General features: G+C 35.9%; 2 pseudogenes; one reads left to right on the top strand and one right to left on the bottom strand.

Moving 5' to 3' along the window:
• The first annotated feature begins 15 nt into the window (after window positions 1–15).
• LOC129236125 (uncharacterized) lies at window positions 16–825 on the top strand (annotated as a pseudogene).
• A 27-nt stretch (window positions 826–852) lies between these two features.
• LOC129236300 (putative nuclease HARBI1) lies at window positions 853–1966 on the bottom strand (annotated as a pseudogene).
• Window positions 1967–20284: the final 18318 nt, after the last annotated feature.

Here is a 20284-nt window from a genome sequence, read left to right as displayed (position 1 = left end):
TTAGATGCGCATAAAATGTCAAAATCGTGTATCAGTTTTGTTTGGTATGCAAAGCGTGTTCAAAGAAACTATTGTACAATGGCAGAGTAAGTCGCTTTATTTATTATAAATATACTATTAATTTGTTTATTTATGTTTGAATCTTTACAAATAATTGAAAACGTATATTTATATCTATGTTACAGAGAAAAGAAGTGGACACATGAGCGCAAAAAGTTATTAATTAGGACAAGACTTCGCCATGAAGCTGATTTTAGCGGCAAAAGAAAGAAACGAAATACCATTTGGGAAACTATATTGCGAGAAATTAAAGATGTGGAAAGCTCTTTTCCCTTTTCCAGAGACGATATAACTAGATGTTTCTTAAACATCATGGGAACCTATAAACGCATTAAAAAAAGAAACAATATATCTGGTGAAGCCCCATCAAACTGGGAATACTTTGACAAAATAGATGAAGTTTTTGGGAGCCGTAGCAGTATTAATGTGCCATTAGAAATTACTGATTATTCTTTCGAAGAAATAATTATAAACCCAACGATTTCTTCTTCGGTTTCTTTAACAAGTGAATAAGACTTAACGCCCACAACATCAAGGAAAAGAAAGAGAAATGACGTGATTGAATTTTTGGAAAAAGAATCGGAAAAGGATGGTGAGGTTTTGGATACGTTGCTTAAACTTGAAAACGAAAAGCTAGAAGTCGAAAAAGAAAAACTTGCTGAACTGAAACCACTTCGTGCTTTATTCGAAGCAATAGGAGAGAAAACCCGTGAAAACCCCAATAAAAAATCAGACTGTTTTAATTATAAAATGTTTTTATTATAAGCGCTAAGCTACCAGAGACCTGAAGTCAATAAAATTTTTTTTTTTTTTTTGTGTTTAACAAAATTTTGTCTCATTTAAGAAATATAATTTACCATTTCAGCCTGAAAACAACGCTGCCAAGCCATTTCGTTTCTCTTGTGCTTTATCTCTTGCCAGCGATGGAACGCTAACGCCAACTTCTGACTCCTCTTCCTCCAGTTCGATGAAATGGGTGTTATGCTGTTTTTCATTAAAGATAATCAGATTGTGTAGAATCATACACGACAAAACGATTGTTTTTCGAACATGGGTGAGTTGTTCACCAATAAATTTCAATATTCTAAATTTTTGTTTTAATATTCCGAACGCCTGTTCAACAAAAACTCTATTGGAGCTTAAAATAGTGTTGAACTTACTCTCTTGCGGTGTTAAAAAGCCATTGTCACGGTACGGAACCATTAGAAAGGTTTCCAGTGGATAGGCTGCGTCGCCTAAGAAATGATGACTTGGGGGAATACTTATTTCGCCGTTAATTTTAGCTGTTCGAAGTGGGCTTCTTTGCTATACTGAAGCGTCATGACATCGCCCGGGACAACCGACAAAGACGCCCAAAAATTTCATCTCGCTGTCAACAACGGCCTATACAAATTGTTTATTATGTACTTACATATAGTATGTATAGTTTGATAAAATATCTGTATATCTATAAAGTTACCTGTGCAATGATGAAAAGCATTCCTTTTCTGTTATAGAAACTAATGGCATCGTGTTTTGGCTGTGATATAGGGATGTGTATTCCATCGATACAACCTAACACAAAAGGAAATATGTTGTAACGACTTTGTGAAAAACCATCCGCGATCTTTTGTTGAGCTGCAGTAGTACTTGGAAATTTTATTAAGGTCGATTTTAAGCGACATATAAGTTTGAGCGATTTAATAAAAGTTCTATACGTAGCACCCATTCCTACATTAAATCTGTCACTAATTTGTCGAAATGATGTGTTATTCGCAAGCTTCCAAATTGTCAGGTGCAATGCTTTTTCTAGAGAAACTGCAGGACGACGATATTGTATTTCAAATTCATTTTTACTCACCTTGAAGGTGTTTTTTTGCATTCGAAAATGGGAATAAAATGTGTCGTCATCCATTAGTGAAACAGATTCGCAATTTTTTTTATTTTTTATCACCTTTCTTTTCGATGCCTTCAGTGTCCTTAAAAAATTATACCGCTTGTTTTTTTTTTTTTCTTTTTAATAAGTTGTCTTATTAAATCAATATTTGATGTATTAGTCTTATGCATTAGTTCTTCAGCACTTGCCAATAAACAAATAAAGTATTCCTTGTCGATTCCATGTTCACGAATAATTAAATTCTTTGTTTTATTATCTACTTTTGACACATGTTTTATGTTCCTAAACGCCGTTTTCATGCAAAGCTATTTTATGCAAAGCATGGCTGCAATTAAAATTTGCTTTGCATTGCATACACATTTTTTAGAGTTATGCATTGCAAACTTAAGTTTAGGAAGTCGGCCCAAATCATTTCTTATTTTTTTCTTTCAGCATTGAGCATCATCCTGAGTTTCCATGCTAAAATTTAAAATTTTCGGTCAATTAAATCACGGCAACTACGATTAATAATTTGGCTAAAATACTGTACACTTACGTCGTCCGGATGCGAGAGAAAGAGTGTGATTTGAAATGGTTTAAGTTATCACGACCTAGCACCAACAACGTCATGGCTTGGTTTACTATGACTATTCAAGACGGTTGAATTCTACCCATAAACATTTTTTTTAGAAATCTTAACTCGAATTAAAAATGGTATATAAACGACATTCAGAGATTACGGAGGAAAACTCATAAAGAAAATTGCTCAGTTTACAAAATTTTTTGGAAACCATCTTTGATTCCCCAACAAGCCATCAAAGCCTTTCTTAAGCCAGTCGGTTCTACGTTAAGCCAAATTTTCAACCGGCAAAGGACTGCCACTTGAGCGGTGTTCCTCAAAAACAACAAACACAATCAAGAAAAAAAAAAAAACAATGTACTCTAAAACAATAAAAAACCGATTCTCCACCTGATCTTTCCAACTCAAAGTTGACCTTCCTATTCCACTGCTACAACCAGCTGCTACATCGGAGTTGGAACCTTTGCATTAATTTGAAGAACATGACCCAGCCAGCGAAGCAGCTGGATCTTTATTCGCTGCACTGTTGCCATCTCCCCAACTTCTGCCATACAATAAAATAGGCATGATGAGAGACATATGAAGTGTTAGTTTAGTTCCTCGAAAGAGGATTTTGCTTCTCAATTTCCTACAAAAAAGCACTTGAGCACTCCATATTCAAGGCGTGAATGATGGTTTCTGATTAAACACAGTCTCTAACTACTTCAAAGTCATAACTGCCAACAGTGGCCTGGATTCCGATACGCGAGTGCGCCGACTATTTGTTTGATGACAGGAGGTACTTCGTTTTGTCCTCGTTCACCATCAGACCCATTCGATTTTCTTCTTTACCCAGTTTAGAAAAGGCAGAACTAACAGCGCGATTGTTAAGGCTGATGATGTCAGTATAATCGGCATACGTCAGCAATTCTACGCTCTCATAATAAATTGAATTCTGCGCAATATTTTCCAGTATCAGGTTAAAGAAGTCATACAACATGGGACACCTTGTCCCTAAATATGTAGTAAGTACGGGAATAGCTATGCAAAAATTTATAACATATAATTATAACTATCGATAAATTGCATCGATCTGTGCTGGACACTTTATAGACATATCCTATTGGCCAAAAATTCTTTCCCTATATAATATAGTACACACGTATTTTTAAGTCCACTAAACTATTTCTTATTTATTTATTTCTTTATTTGTATTAAGGGAGGGGTCTAGGGTTTGACTTTCAAAAAATCGATTTTTTGGAAATAGCTTTTTCTTATAGTAAATCATCTCAAAAATATTGTCCCAAAATTTCAGCTCAATCGGAGTAAAACTTTTGGAGTTATAGACGTTTTTGTCCCCACTCCTCTGCGACAGCTGCGAGCGTTTGGAGCGGAGCGTTACGTTTTTCTCGAAACCACTTTTTCAAAGTCCGTGACTATTAGAACTTCAACAATATTTAACCGATCCTTTTCAAATTTGGTATACAACTTCTATATATAAAATACAGCCCCCCCCCACTGAGAGATTTTTTACTTTTTTGTTTTACATTAAGGGCGGTTTCCACTTATACAGCGAAAAAATCAGTGAAAATCGCACTTTTTGCTTCAAAAACGCGCTGGCAACGTAAAAATGAAAAAAAAAAAAAATCGGAGCCAGTGGGGGGGAGGTTTTGGTAATAATTTAACCAAATAATTCTGTTTTTTTTATTTCAGGTGATTCTACAACTAGATACGATAGTCACCGCAAATCACCTTTTGGAAAAGGCGTTTTCGGAAAAGTTACCTCACCGGCTTATTTCCCGATATTTTCTTACAAACATTTAGTACAATATTGTTGAAATGATGCTTTATAATGTACAAAAAGTTTAAATACATTTTCACTAGTCATATCTCTAAAGCAAAGTCTCAAAAATTCATTAAAAAAAATGCTCAAACCCTAGACCCCTCCCTTAATCTTCAGTACAAAGTGCCTTACATACCAGATAGAAATATAACAAACAGGCCTCCTTGGGGAGTTGAACTATTAACAATTGATGTAAATGCAATATTAAACAATTAAGTTAAGAGTTTTTATGAAATTTAATGTACAATAGATAAAGCGGACGCCGTAGCCGCCATTCGGAATTCAGAAGGAACGTAGGTTCAAATCTCGATGATACACCAGAATAAACAAAAAAGGTTTTTCTAATAGCGGTCGCCCCTCGGCAGGCAATGCCAAACTTCCGAGTGTATTTCTGCCGTTCAAAGTTGGCAACAACATCAAGACGCCCGCCACAAATAGGAGGAGGAGCTCGGCCAAACACCCAAAAAGGGTGTACGCGCCAATTATATACATACATACATAATATATATATAAATTATTATTTACTAAAGCTTCTTTCGCTCAGCAGAGTAGACTTCAGACTTTTAACTGGTTACTTTACAGGCCACTGTAGCCTGAGATATCAGTTAAACAAAATTGGTCTCTTTGGGACCATCATCTGTCGATTCTGTGACCACCACTTTAGTGGTATTGCCATGCATTCATTATGGAACGATAAGCCCCAGAATGTGCTAAAATTTTTAAAAAGCCTTAAACAATGAGGTACCTTAGCAGGCTTTGCACACAATCCTTTCTGTAATTCATATAAATTGCTTCCTCTCACTCGTACTCGCTGAGTGAAAAAAAAAAATCTTGAAATAATGAATAAAGAATCGGCAACCAACGCTTCGCACGAAAATTCAAACTTGCTCTAATTAGGTACCAATTTTAGAAAGCGGGTCGTGCAGGACGTATTGGGCGTTTCACGGAACAATTTTAATAATTATGTATTGTAGTGCGTGATTTTAACAAAGTATTGCGGGTCGGTCTCGATCCGGGACGGTTGGCCGCCTTCAGCGTGTGACTCACATATTATTATACGAAAAAGTGTAACACTATCGGCGGAAAGTGAAAACTGGATGAGCTGATGCGTCTTATTTTTAATTTATTATAAAAATTATTATTAATTTATTAAAAAATAAAAATATAATAATATTAACTTGTAACATTTAAGTAAAGCAGGCTCCAAAATCATGTATAAACAGAGCAAACAAAAGTGCACCAAGGATGATATGCTGCAGTAAAGTGTTAGACTAAAAATTGTCCACGACAGTCGGTTCTACGTTAGCGAAATGACTCGTATTTATATTTGGCCAATGACTGTGACCTCAGCAGCATTCCTCGCATTCCCAGCATTCTTTGCGGCTACAACAGCAACAATAATAATTAAAATTTTTCATTTTTTATAAACACACATATGTACATACATAAAAGTTATCTATGTACTTCTTTTTATGCCGATTCGATTTCGAATTATTATCGATGATACAGATTCCAAATCTTAAATAAATAAATATAAAAGTCAACTTCCAACGTATATTTCGCATCCAAGAAATTTTGTTTTCTCCCTATTTTTCCTGCAAAAATAAATTGCAATAGATGATACTTCGGATTTCTCATAATATGGCCGTACGCTGTTTTTCTCTGTTTAATAGTTTTAAGGAGTTCTCGGTCTCTACGGCCACATTTCAAATGCTTCCAGCAGTTTCATATCTGTGATCTTTAACGTCCAAGTTTCCACTGTGCACAACAATATTAACCAAAGATAGTAGTTGACAAAGCTCATTTTAAGATTTAAGTTAAATACTGGTAAGGATTTTTTTGTACTTGCAAAACGATTGCCGTGCTATTTACTCGTATATCGTATAGATTAAAACATCTCTAAGGAGAAATCCCAGTTTTTATTTAATCGACAACCTAGATACTTACCATAAAATTGGCTTTGTTGTCTACTTTAAAAAGCCGAAAGTAGCGTTTCGGCTTGCCTTTCTAAACCAGCTAAAATTCTAGCGATTAATGGGGTAGCTGTCTGGTTAGGTAAAAATATGATTACCTTCAGAGAAATCTATATTTACTCCAATATTCAAGCAACGATTAAATCTCGTGATGGGGTTGTCACTAATTCTTCTATTGTTCGCAAATGCTATACATTTTCAGAGAGATGGCGAAATATTTCCGCAACCACTTGATATGAGTGCCAGGGTCTAGTGACATATAGCGAATTAGCGAGACACGGCACTATCACTCGCCTCCCTCTTGGCATGGAGGTTATACGTATACCCCTCTTAATCTACAAACTGCGGAGTACAAGTAACATTATCCCTTCAGCCAACACGAGATGGCCGACAAATAGAATTTAGTCAGAAAGGGACGTCAGGCGCTCAAAGGCGCTACTTATACGGTAAAGGAAAAACGTCTTAGTTGGTTAATCAGAGGCCATTGTCTCCAAGGTCGGCATGCCCAAAGATTGATTGTGCCTCATTTCGACTTGCAGTCTGGCGACAAGATGTCATTACAAGGAAAGATTTCCGGGATCAGTAGAAAGCTATACTATTAAACAATAAATAGTTTTAACAAATTCTGTGTTTTCTAATATCCTTAAATTTGCTTTAAGTCACATTTATATTTGTTTTAAATCGTTTCGACTAGCTGGTACTCCCATCAGAAAAATTTGGCGATCGAAAAGCGCTAAAGACCGACTGCCGAAGTGGCAGCATTTTTCTTACATTTTTTGAAAATTCTGTTGAGTTGAGAATACTTGGCCGGATTTAACTTCCGTACGTTACCAATCGCTATTATGCGAACAAAGTTATAATAGCCTGGTGCACTAATACACATGAATACGCAAATTCGTATAATTGCGTGATTTAGATTTGTTCGTTAAAGGGAATATAACTATCTCCTTTGAAACATATGGCAATATCTCAAGCAGACACGTGTGACTGATGTTATGACCACTTAGGAATTTATGTGAAAATAGGCAAATTCAGTCAGCGCAATGTCACCTTCCACTGGCCACTTCTAATAAAATATTTACTTTACTTATTAAACTCGGTGGACAACATTTGGCGAGCCGAAACTTAGACTTTTTAATAATTTAATTGTTCCATTATTTCGCTTGCGGGCTAATATGTACATAAGTTGGGTGCATTAGGGCTGGCCGATTTTTATTATGTTTAAATTGATCTGAAATTGTTGCTTAATTTAATATGTTGTACGAATTTATGATTATTTAAAAATGAATTTAATGTGTGCAAAAACGCAAGTTATTATCAAATATAACCTTTTATAATGAAAACAAATTAAATCAAAATCATAATGTAGCAAATAAAGAAATTTAGTCGCATAAAAAAAAAAACAAAAAAAAAAAAAAAACAAAACTAAAAACTTGTTTTCAGACAATTTTTCTATAATTATTTCCTCCGTTGAAATTTGAGTCTCTATATAAGTACGAGGTGGGTTCAAAAAATAAGGTGAAGTTTTCAAATTTCACGGGCTACGTACATTCGACTTTCGAATATAATAAATTTTTGTATGCTGATATGTTGATACACTCATCTCGAAGATATGTTCACGGTTGCAGCGATATACTTGAACATACTTTAGTCCAAATCAGTCAAAAAATTGAATTTCTATGTCGATCGTTGAGCACGCACTTGTGGTAAAATGAGTTATTTAATATAGGTATATGTTAACACTTTTGGCGAAAATGAGTTAACTGCATTTACTCAGTCTTCAACATTATAAATACCTACCTGGTTTGCATTTGTTGTAATGACGGCTTAGAATGTAATGAAGATATACGAGTATGTAAGTGGGTAAAAATTTAAATATTTTTCGGGAATTGTGTTAAGTGGTTTTTGTAACAATTTTTCATTTCTTTCAAATATCGAATCACTTTTGTTTTCCTCACCTAACCTGAAATAATAAGCACGCTGAGAGTATTCGGTTTCCGTATTGTATATATACGTCCATAGTGACGATTTAAATACCTCAAGAAAAATCTCACCAAGCCAAAGTTGCTGGTAGCTTTACTAACGGAAATCTTGAAATGAATACAATATATTTTGAAAACAAACGGTACCATATCATTTCTCAAGCTACCCAAATAAAAAATATACTATGTCTTATTTGAAAATATTCTGAAAGGGAAATATCAATGACCCCTTTTGAAACATATGGTAATATCTCAAGTACATTTTTTGAACTAATTATCTGTTTCATTTTCAAAATGTGCATATGTGCCAAAAAAACGATTGGAGACAACGTCAGCGAAAGGCCACCTGCTCTTGCCATTTCTAATAAAAAATTTATTTTCTTCCAACTTGAAGAACAACATCCAAACTTATACTTCTTCACTTCCATAATTGCTTAATTGTTCCATTATTTCACGTGCGCGCTAATACATACATACATAGGTATGCATGTGTAAGCGCATTAGTACGGGACTCCGCTTTGTTTTATAATGCAATGTCAGCCTTGAAATTCGATCTCGTGTTACTTTGGACTAAGTAGGCAATTTTCTAATTCTTTAGAGTCTCTCATTATGTCTGTCCTATTGTATGGCGAAGAAGCTTGGTCGATGACAGGACCCGATGAGGCGTCCTTTGGAGTGTTTGAGAGAAAGATTCTGCGGATTTTCGGATCTTTGCACATTAGCAACGACGATTATCACAGGTGATGGAATGATGAGCTGTATGAGTTTTACGGCGACATAGATATAGTGCAGCGATTAAATATCTAGCAACTCCACTGGGTAGGTCTTGTCGTCCGAATGGATACAAATGCTCCGGCTCTGAAAGTATTCGATGCGGGGGTAGTAGAGGCAAAGGAAGACCTCCTTTGCGTATAAGGTTTAGTGGAGAAGGACTTTACGCCGGTCAACACGAGAAAGAAATTATGGTTTAAGCGGTTGTCGCGCCAGTCAAGAAGGAAAAGAGATAGAAGATATGAATACAAAATATATGTACCTATGTAATGTGATTTTTCCATTTTTTTTTTTTTTGTATTTATGAATAATGGCAAATGATACAGGTTAGATAAATCATCATGACTTTCGCGAATGACGCGCTCGATGTTGTGTTCTCAAAAACTAATAACTTTAAGCAGTTATACAAAAATTACTCAAGAAGCGTCAATTCACATGATTTTGAAGACAACCGTAGAAGATTTCCATTTATTTATGTTTTTGCGCTCTGTTTGGTGATGTGGTGCCATCCTGCTGAACTCAAAGCCTTGAAAATAGGTCACCTCTATACTGATCGCTATTGGCAGCGATATCTGGATTTCCTTGGGTTTGAGAAAATATACGCCGACTCTCCAGCCCTTAAACTATGTCAAATCAAAAATTTTTCGGTAGGTACTAGTTGTTAATAAGTCATTTGTCGACCTGGTGACAAAAATTCGCGACTTTAAAGAAATCAAGTGAAAAGAAACCAGTGCTGCGAATAAACAAAGAAAGGGAAGAGATGACTCTTGTTTGTGAGTATTCAGTGAGTGGCTTGGAAATATTGTGATTTTCGAATTAAACAAATTAATAAAAATGAAGTGCCGCGTGTTGCATTGTGAAAGCACAAATGATAATAATACCGGTTTTTTCCAGATGACAAGAAACTGTGTGTGTATAATTTCTTGCGTTAGGCATTTTCTATTGCTTTCGCTTACTTTTGGTTTTTTTTTTTGAACTCGTTCAATTCTGCTTATTGAGAGATGGGCATAAGGTCTCCAAATGATAACTGCTTACTACAAATTAGAACTAACAGGACCTGTATAAATCAGTTAATAAGAATATGGATTAGAAATTTGATTGTGATTTAATAAGAATGAAGTTCCTGTGACAACTGGAAAAAAATGTAGCGTCGAATATAACTTCAAGACCCTTGTAATAAATGGCGGGATTTACATGTCAACTAATCCTGTTGACTATTGCTTGAATGAACCATATTTTAATAGGTTATGGTATTAGAATTCCAGTTAAACGCGAGTGGGTTGACAACATACCTGCTCGAAAAAAGTACAGCTTACTTACAGTTCTTTACTGATGGATCAAAGCTTGACGATAGTGTTGACTTTAACGTCTATTCTAAGAAGCCAAAAGCAAGCGATTGAGCTCGTCTTTCTAATCACTGTAGCGTATTCCAAGCCAAAATTCTCGCCATTAATGGGGTAGCTGTTTGGTTAGGCAAAATATGATTACCTCTAGAAAAATCTATATTTATTCTGATAGTCAAGCAACCATTAAATCTCTTGATGTAATTCTCCCATTGTTTGCAAATGCTGTGTATCTTGAGCGAGATGGCGAAATATTTCCGCATTTCACATTTAATACGGCTGCCAGGGCATAATTACATACTAGCGAATTATAAAGCAGATGAATTAGCGAAACAGGGCACCATCACTCGCCTCCGCCTTGGTATGGAGATTGTACAGGATCCAGCACTCGAAGTGTAACCAATTAAAAAGGTCATAAATTTAGTTTGGGAAATTACTTTTATTCAATTCAAAGTAAAAAATGTGTGAAAATAATATAAAATTAAGAATCAATTTACTTTTGCTCAATATGACCAGCTTTTGGCTTAACTATGGCATTGAGACGGTCCAGAAACGAATCGCAAACGGCCCGAATGTGACTAGCAGGTATTTTGTCCCACTCGCGGACAATGTCTTTTTTCAGCGCCTCGAGACTGGTGAATCTTTTAGTTCAGACCTTGCTTTCCAAACTGGCCCAAAGAGAATAATCCACCGGCTTCGCGTCTGGTGAATTTGAGAGCCATTGTGTGGACGTTATGAAATTTGGAACGTTGTTTTTTAGCCATTCTTGGTTCACTCGAACTTTGTGAGACGGTGCCGATTCCTGTTGAAACGTCCATGGTCTGCCACCGAAATGTTTGTCTGCCCACGGCTTCAAAGCAACCTCCAGAATACTTTCCCGAAAATTTTCCGTATTTACCTTGACGCCAGACGTGATGAAAACGATTGGATAGCGCCCATCTGCGAGTGCTGCCTCCTGCTGGTCGATCGATAACTCAAATTCTCGTATGAACGGTCGGTCAAATAAACCCTATCGTTTTCGGAGTTTACGAATTGCTCAATTGGAAAAATGTTTCCTGTCAGAAAACACAATGTTTGGAAATTGACCGCTTTCAACTCCTTCGCTTTCTCAAGTTTGACTTATTACTGCTTTGGTGGGAGATCATACGCCTTTGAGATCTTTTAAGGCTTGACTTTGAGATCATTTTTAGGTATGCGGCGAATGCTAAGGTCAGATATTTTCAGTTCTTTCGCCATTTGATTGGCACTTTGTCGGGGATTTCGCTTAAGCCGCTTCTTCACTTTTTGAACCATTTCATGTTACGTCGCAGTCTTTTGGTGACCACCTCCATGATGTTGCGCGATGCTACCAGTATCATTATAACGAGTAATGATGCGATAAACAAAAACTTTATTTACTTAAGATGCTCAAATAAAATGCAATCACACTTTTGAAATCCATAACTGATTTTCTTTTTTCGCGTGTACTCTAGGCAATATGCTTCCGCGCGCTTGTAAACAATACTCTGGACTATTATTTAGTCACCTAACAGACAGCTGATGCCCGTGCATCAGCTGCGCGAGTGGTCTGAAGTTGGTTACACTTTGAGTTTCGGACCCTGTAGGTATACCCCTCTTAATTTACAAACTGCAGGGTACAAGTAGCATTATCACTTCAGCCAACAGGAGATGGCCGACAAAAAGAATTTGGTCATAAAGGGAATTCAGGCACTCAAAGGCGCTATTTATACGGTAAAGGAAAAACGTCTTAGTTGGTTAATCAGAGGCCATTGTCTTCACGGCTGGCTTGCTCTAAGATTGAATGTACCTCATTTCGACTATTGCAGACGCTGTAAGAATTAGGAGGACGAAGAGTCTGTCAGATATCTTCTTTGTCACTGACATGCGTGGCATGCAGCTGGGTTTAGATACTATGGCTCATTGTTCTTGAATGATCAATGGGTTTGCACTTAAAATGAAATGGTTTAACGAGGAGTAGCAGACAAACTGCTACTGTATAATTACAGTGGATCGGCAATGGTCTAAGTGAGCTAGTTTAACCGTTTGTGGTTGATGCCTACAGAGTGGCGGCATTCGCAAGTCATCGTAAAAGTCGATACCGCCAATCTGGCTGCAAGATGTCATTAAAATGAAAGGAAACATTACCGGGATCCGTCAAAAGTTATACTATTAAACAGTAAATAGTTTCAGCAAATTCTGTGTTTTCGAATATCCTTATATTTTCTTTAAATCGCATTTATATTTGTTTTAAATCGCTCCGAAAAGCGAAATTTGCTCCGACCAGCTGGTACTCCCATCAGAAAAATTTGGCGATCGAAAAGCGCTAAAGACCGACTGCCGAAGAGGCAGCATTTTTCTTACATTTTTTGAAAATTCTGTTGAGTTGAGAATACTTGGCCGGATTTAACTTCCATACGTTACAAATCGCTATTATGCGAACAAAGTTATAATAGCCTGGTGCACTAATACACATGAATACGCAAATTTGTATAATTGCGTGATTTAGATTTGTTCGTTAAAGGGAATATAACTATCTCCTTTGAAACATATGGCAATATCTCAAGCAGACACGTGTGACTGATGATATGACCACTTAGGAATTTATGTGAAAATACACAAATTCAGTCAGCGCAATGACACCTTCCGCTGGCCACTTCTAATAAAACATTTACTTTCTATAAACTCAGTGGACAGCATTTGGTCAGCGCAAGCTTACACTTTTTAATCATTTAATTGATCCATTATTTTGCGTTCGGGCTAATACATATGTTGGGTGCATTAGAGCTGGCCGATTTTTATTATGTTTAAATTGATCTGAAATTGTTGCTTATCTAATATGTAGCAAATAATGAAATTTAGTCGCATGAAAAAAAACAAAAAAAACCGAAAATGTTTCTAAAATTCTTTCCTCCGTTGAAATTTGAATCTCTATATAAGTACGAGGTGGGTTCAAAAAATAAGGTGAAGTTTTTAAATTTCACGTGCTACGTACATTCCACTTTCGATTATTATATATTTTTATATGCTGATATGTTGATACACTTGTCTCGAAGATATGTTCACGGTTTTAGCAATATACATACTTGTAGGATGTTTAGTTTGTTTGTGGAGGCATAAATAAGGTAAGTGTTTTGCGTATTCGGCGATTTTATGCTATCGACTCTTGGCTCTTCTGAATCACTCAAAATCAGTCAAAAAATTGAATTTCTATGTCGATGGTTGAGCACGCACTTGTGGTAAAATGAGTTATTTATATGTTAACACTTTAGGCGAAAATGAGTTAACTGCATTTTCTCAGTCTTCAACATTATAAATACCTACCTGGTTTGCATTTGTTGTAATGACGGCTTAGAATGTAATGAAGATATACGAGTATGTAAGTGGGTAAAAATTTAAATATTTTTCGGGAATTGTGTTAAGTGGTTTTTGTAACAATTTTTCATTTCTTTCAAATATCGAATCACTTTTGTTTTCCTCACCTAACCTGAATAATAAGCACGCTGAGAGTATTCGGTTTCCGTATTGTATCTATCCGTCCATAGTGACGATTTAAATACCTCAAGCAAAAATCTCAGCAAGCAAAAGTTGCTGGTAGCTTTACTAACGGAAATCATAAAATTTTTAAAATATATTTCGAAAGCAAACGGTACCATATATTTTCTCAAATTACCCAAATAAATATACCAGACTATGTCTCATTCGAAAATATTCTGAAAGGGAAATTTCAATGACCCCTTTTGAAGCATATGGCAATATCTCAAGTACATTTTTTGAACTAATTATCTGTTTCATTTTCAAAATGTGCATATGTGCCAAAAAAACGATTGGAGACAACGTCAGCGAAAGGCCACCTGCTCTTGCCATTTCTAATAAAAAATTTATTTTCTTCCAACTTGGAGAACAACATCCAAACTTATACTTCTTCACTTCCATAATTGTTTAACTGTTCCATTATTTCACGTGCGCGCTAATACATACATACATAGTTGTGCATGTGTAAGCGCATTAGTACGGGACTCCGCTGTGTTTTATAGAGTATAACACTATTATATGCACTTCGTTTATTTAGAAACCAGCATTAACACCGATAATAATGTCAACCTTGAAATTCAATCTCGTGTTACTTTGGACTAAGTAGGCAATTGAGGTCGTCTTTCGACGAACAAAACTAATTCTTTAAAGCCTCTCATTATGTCTGTCCTATTGAATGGCGAAGAAGCTTGGTCGATGACAGGATTCGATGAGGCGTCCTTTGGAGTGTTTGAGAGAAAGATTCTGCGGATTTTCGGATCTTTGCACATTAGCAACGACGATTATCGCAGGTGATGGAATGATGAGCTGTATGAGTTTTACGGCGACATAGCCATAGTGCAGCGATTATATATCCAGCGACTCCACTGGTTAGGTCATGTCGTCCGAATGGATACAAATGCTCCGGCTCTGAAAGTATTCGATGCGGGGGTAGTAGAGGCAAAGGAAGACCTCCTTTGCGTATAAGGTTTAGTGGAGAAGGACTTGACGCCGGTCAACACGAGAAAGAAATTATGGTTTAAGCGGTTATCGCGCCAATCAAGAAGGAGAAGAGATAGAAGATATGAATACAAAATATATGTACCTATGTAATGTGATTTTTCCATTTTTTTTTTTTTTGTATTTATGAATAATGGCAAATGATACAGGTTAGATAAATCATCATGACTTTCGCGAATGACGCGCTCGATGTTGTGTTCTCAAAAACTAATAACTTTAAGCAGTTATACAAAAATTACTCTAGAAGCGTCAATTCGCATGATTTTGAAGACAAACGTAGACGATTTCTATTTATCTATGTTTTTGCGCTCTGTTTGGTGATGTGGTGCCATCCTGCTGAACTCAAAGCCTTGAAAATAGGTCACCTCTATACTGATCGCTATTGGCAGCGATATCTGGATTTCTTCGGGTTTCAGAAAATATACACCGGCTATGCTCCAGCCCTTAAACTATGTCAAATCAAGAATTTTTCGGTAGGTACCAGTTGTTAATAAGTCATTTGTCGACACGGTGTACAGAGTATAGAAGGTGGCGCCTTCCGAAAACCGATAATTTATTTTTCGCGATTTTGACAAAAATTCGTGACTTTGAAGAAATCAAGTGAAAAGAAACCAGTGCTGCGAATAAACAAAGAAAGGGAAGAGATGACTCTTGTTTGTGAGTATTCAGTGAGTGGTTTGGAAATATTGTGATTTTCGAATTAAATAAATTAATAAAAATGAAGTGCCGCGTGTGGCTTTGTGAAAGCACAAATGATAATAATACCGGTTTTTTCCAAATGATAAGAAACTGTGTGTGTATAATTTCTTGCGTTAGGCGTTTTCCATTGCTTTCGCTTACTTTTCGTTTTCTTTTTGTCTCATTTTTCGCAGTGATTTTTTAGCTATTATCTTTTTAAACTGTTGGTTTAAACAGTTGACACACGTTTCGTGTTTTGTTTCACTTACAAACATCTTCAGTTTGGTCTATAATTTAACCATGAATCGTCTTGCAAACGAACAACGGTTGCAAATCATTGAATTTTATTACAAAAATACGTGTTCTGTAAAAAAAGTTTATCGCACGCTTCTTCCATTTTATGGTCAGTTTAATCGACCCACTGAAGCGGCTATTCGAGCTATTGTGACCAAATTTAGAACCAAATTTACATTATTGGACATCAAATCACCAACACGCTTACGTAGAGTGCGAACTGAAGAAAATATCGCAGCTGTATCGGATGTTTATGATGACCATCCATTATCGATTCGTCGCCGTTCACAGCAATTGGGCCTCTGTTACTCAACAACGTGGAAATTTTTGGGAAAGAATTTAGGTTTGAAGCCTTTCAAAATACAGGTGGTGCAAAAATTGAAACCGAACGACTTACCGCAACGCAGAATTTTTGGTCAATGGGCTCTTGGAAAGTTGGCCGAAGATCCACTTTTTCATCGAAAAATTGTGTTCAGCGACGAAGCTCATTTTTGGATCAATGCTCGTTTTAGCTGATTTTGCCGCCCTTGTTAACGCGAAATGGTAAATAGTGGCCATCCTATGTCTAAGCATACAAATATCTCAAAACTTTTTAAAACAGTTATCGTTCGTTGTAAAAAAATGTATTTACCTGTCTCAGCATTGGTTTGCTCTGGGGGGTTGAATTGGTCCCAAAATATTTTTTGTTTTGTCAGTATATTGCAATTAGCATATGTAGATCAAGGGTACCAATTCGCACAAATTCGCAGCACATGCGAACTTGCATTGGAATAATATCAGTTTGTGAGTGAAATTCACGTTATTACAAATCACGAAATGGCCACAGAAACAGCACTGATGATAAAGAAAAAACGTCACTGAATGGGTCCATTTGAGACTAATACAGCGAAATTTTATGTTTCACTGGCACAGATTCTGAACTGGCACAGCACAGATTCGACACTGATGTGTGTAAATTGACCTTAAATATTTGGGTAGAGTTTCACGTATAAGTAATTCTTGGTAGGTTTTCATTTCATCTATTAGAAAAATATAGTAAACTATGTTATTATCGAGAATGTAATATTCTTTTCCTATTCTACAAAGATTCCTCAGAGTTCATGGGGTCCTCAGGAAAGAATACTTGATGTACGAAAGTATCTTTTTTAGACAGTAAAAATATTAAAAGTAAGTATGTACATTATTTAAAATTTTGTTTGAAGATTATTAATGTATCTATTATGACCAAACTCTTAAATCTCAAGTAAACTGTTTTTCGGATTAGTGTACCAAAACTAGTTAGCACTCAATACAAATAAATGTTGCTCGGCAACCTAATATAAATCACATAATACGTTCCTATCTATATAAATATTTTATTTTCAACATTTTCATTACCGCTTTTACATTTGGTAAACTTCTCAATTACATAATTCCTAGGCCATTCGCATCATTCACTTTTATCAAGAGAAATAGTTACGACTTCAAGGACTCGTACGCAAGAAATCTTTTGTACAACTCTTTTGTAAGGTCTTAATTAGGATATGAATCTATCATATGGATTTCTTTTTATGAAGTTCATAACAGAAGAAATACTGTTATACAATAAATTACTGATTATCAACTCTTAGTTTGAATTATTTCTTCTCTTTTTTTATGCTTATAAATCCAACTATGCCTTGAATGGACCCTTCACTATATCTTTAAATTAGTTGAATTTCATAGATAAGAACAATTGCATTAATTTTTCCTTAAGTTACTTATTATTTAAAAATGTATTATTTTCGTATGTTTGTTCTTTGTCTGCAATAGGTGGAAGTTGGAGTTGGTTAAGTTTCTCTGAATTTATTATTTGCAAGAACTTATTTATTTGTTGACTTAAAAATAATAATATATTAAATAATAAATTTGGTATCCCATTCTGTTGCAGGTTTGCATTGAGCGACAGTAGTTTGCTTTGCTTGGTATGTAGGTGAAACTTGTGTTGTAGTTTTGAGTAATTAATAAAACTTACGCCACCACCTTTTTGGTTTACAAAGTTCTTCTTGTTTTATTTAATAGCGTTACAAAATTCTTCTTGTTTGATTTAATAGCGTTACAAAGTTTTTCTTGTTTGATTTAATAGCATTACAAAGTTCTTCGGTAAAAAATAAAAAATGGCAAAGCTTCGAGTTTCTCTGTTCGCTTTAAGTGTAACTATATATATATAAAAAGGCAAATCATCGCAAGAGGCAGAATTACCACCGGTCTTGAAGTGCTTGAATCGACATCGACGCGCCATCTATGCGATTATCTCTGAATCATCAAAATTTCTTTTTATATTTTGTGTCCAATAGTGAAAACACAGTAAAATAATAATGAAAATGACTTTATTATTTTTCAAAACACTTCTGCATTGGCTTGAATCAATTTCCATGGCACTTTGGCCACTCAAACGTGGATACCTCCAAAACGAGCTATTTAAAAGGTTCAATAGCTGCTTCAGGCATTGGAAAATGTTGAGCTCGCATTTTATTTTTGATATTCGGGAACAAAACGAAATCATTAGATGCCAAATCAGAGCTTTAAATTGCGAGACCTAATAATTTGATCTTTTAGGTGCTCATAAACTCTCTTGTATGAACCGATATGTGAAAGCTCGCATTGGCTTGGTGAAGAATATTTCGTCGGCTGGTTAGTTCTATAAAAACTTCAGGCAAACGAATGATTGTTGTACCCTCATAATTGACTCTTTTAAGTTTTTCTAGCGGTAGAGTTAGACATGACCAGATTTTCCGAAAAACAGGCAACGATTTGCTTCGAGGTGCTTTTTTCGCGTACGTCTTTTGTTAGATTAAGGTCGGCTTGGAACAGCCATACCATCGACTGCAGTTTTGTTTCCGACTGATTTCTTGAACATTTCTACATTTCTTTATATTAATGGACACGAGTTTTTACAATTGCCAAATTATGCGGTATCCAAATAGGTATATATATACAGTCAGTGTCAGAAAAAAAGAACCGCGAGTATTCATGCAGTATACGAGTAAAAGAAGCTTATTTAAATTTTTTTTTTACATGAAAGTATGTACAAAACTTCGAGCTGCAATTACTCAATAAGCCGTGGGGTCTTCATCGTTGTCGAATATAGCCTGGCATCAGATTTTGCGAACTTGACGCACGAGTTGCTTTAAATCATGGACTGGCCTTCTGGCAAGATGCGTTTTCACAGTTCCCCACACATTTTCAATGGGGTTGGCGTCTGGGACTTGGAAGGCCAACCCAATACTGTGAGGCCATTATCTTATTTTTTTGTTTCTCAATGTGTTTTTCTGAGAGTAGTGGTTTTGACGATGTGGGACGGTAAGATATGTTCGCCTCCTTCAGTCGTCGTTCGATGGTGTTGATAGAACTGATCGTGCTTGGCGTAGTCACAAAGAGGGCTCCCGCTTAAAAAATTGGACGATCACTTTATCCTGTTTGGCGTCACTCGATTCAAGCCGCGCTCGGAATGGTCATGAACATTTTTGTACACCTTGTACAGCTGATTCCACATCACAACAAACTTTTTTGATTTTTTAATCACTTTTGCAGCCGCGGCGTAAGATAACTTCGGCCTTTTCGAATGCGTGCATAAAAATACTGCCTCAAAACGCTTCGCGTACTTCTCACACATTTTTGTTTGGTTGCGTTTACGAGAAAGTTTCGAACAACACTAACCTGTGTTAGCACTGGCGTCGTAGCCCTTGAATGGGACTATTATGCAGCAAAAAGCAGATCGAAATATATCATAAAGTTACAAGAAAAACCGGTTCTTTTCTTCTGACATAGACTGTAATTCCATCTCTTTTCAACTCACTGAAAAAAAAACAAATAAATCTATAAGTTGAACCACTATATGTAAGTTTATGCTAAAAGATAACAAACTTTTCGGTAAAATTATCGAATAACAGCTCATCCCACATAGTGTTTCAAAGGCGCAAAATATAATATAATATAAAAGGCAACCCTTGTAACCCTCGTAAATAGATCTTCACAATGTTGTTCTCTGCGTTATTGTTGGTTACCAAATAACATTTTCACAGATTTAACTTCCATAAATGATGTTATCAAATTGTCACGCCTCCATTTTTCTGTCTCTATATTCAATGTTTAAATCGTTTGTTTAAAAGTTTGGATGTCATTGTGCCCTGTATATTAATGCGTAAATGGGCCCGTCACCCATTTATGAAAATTGTTTAAGCCAACGTAAGGTGGGTATGCACGTGCATATGTATGTATGTATGTGCAATTTATAGAATAGCATTGACTTTTCCGTTTCAGAGAGCAATTGATAAATTCAGAGTTGAAGAGCTGTGAGTGCATAAAGGTATAAAATGTGCACTGAGAAACCAGTATTTTTCGACACAATATCAGCCGGCTAAAAGTGTATGACCGC

This window comes from Anastrepha obliqua, chromosome 1, assembly GCF_027943255.1.
Source record: "Anastrepha obliqua isolate idAnaObli1 chromosome 1, idAnaObli1_1.0, whole genome shotgun sequence".
Taxonomy (NCBI): Eukaryota; Metazoa; Arthropoda; class Insecta; order Diptera; family Tephritidae; genus Anastrepha; species Anastrepha obliqua.
The sequence above is the reverse complement of the archived record's forward strand: the minus strand, read 5'-3'. Positions and strand labels throughout refer to the sequence as shown.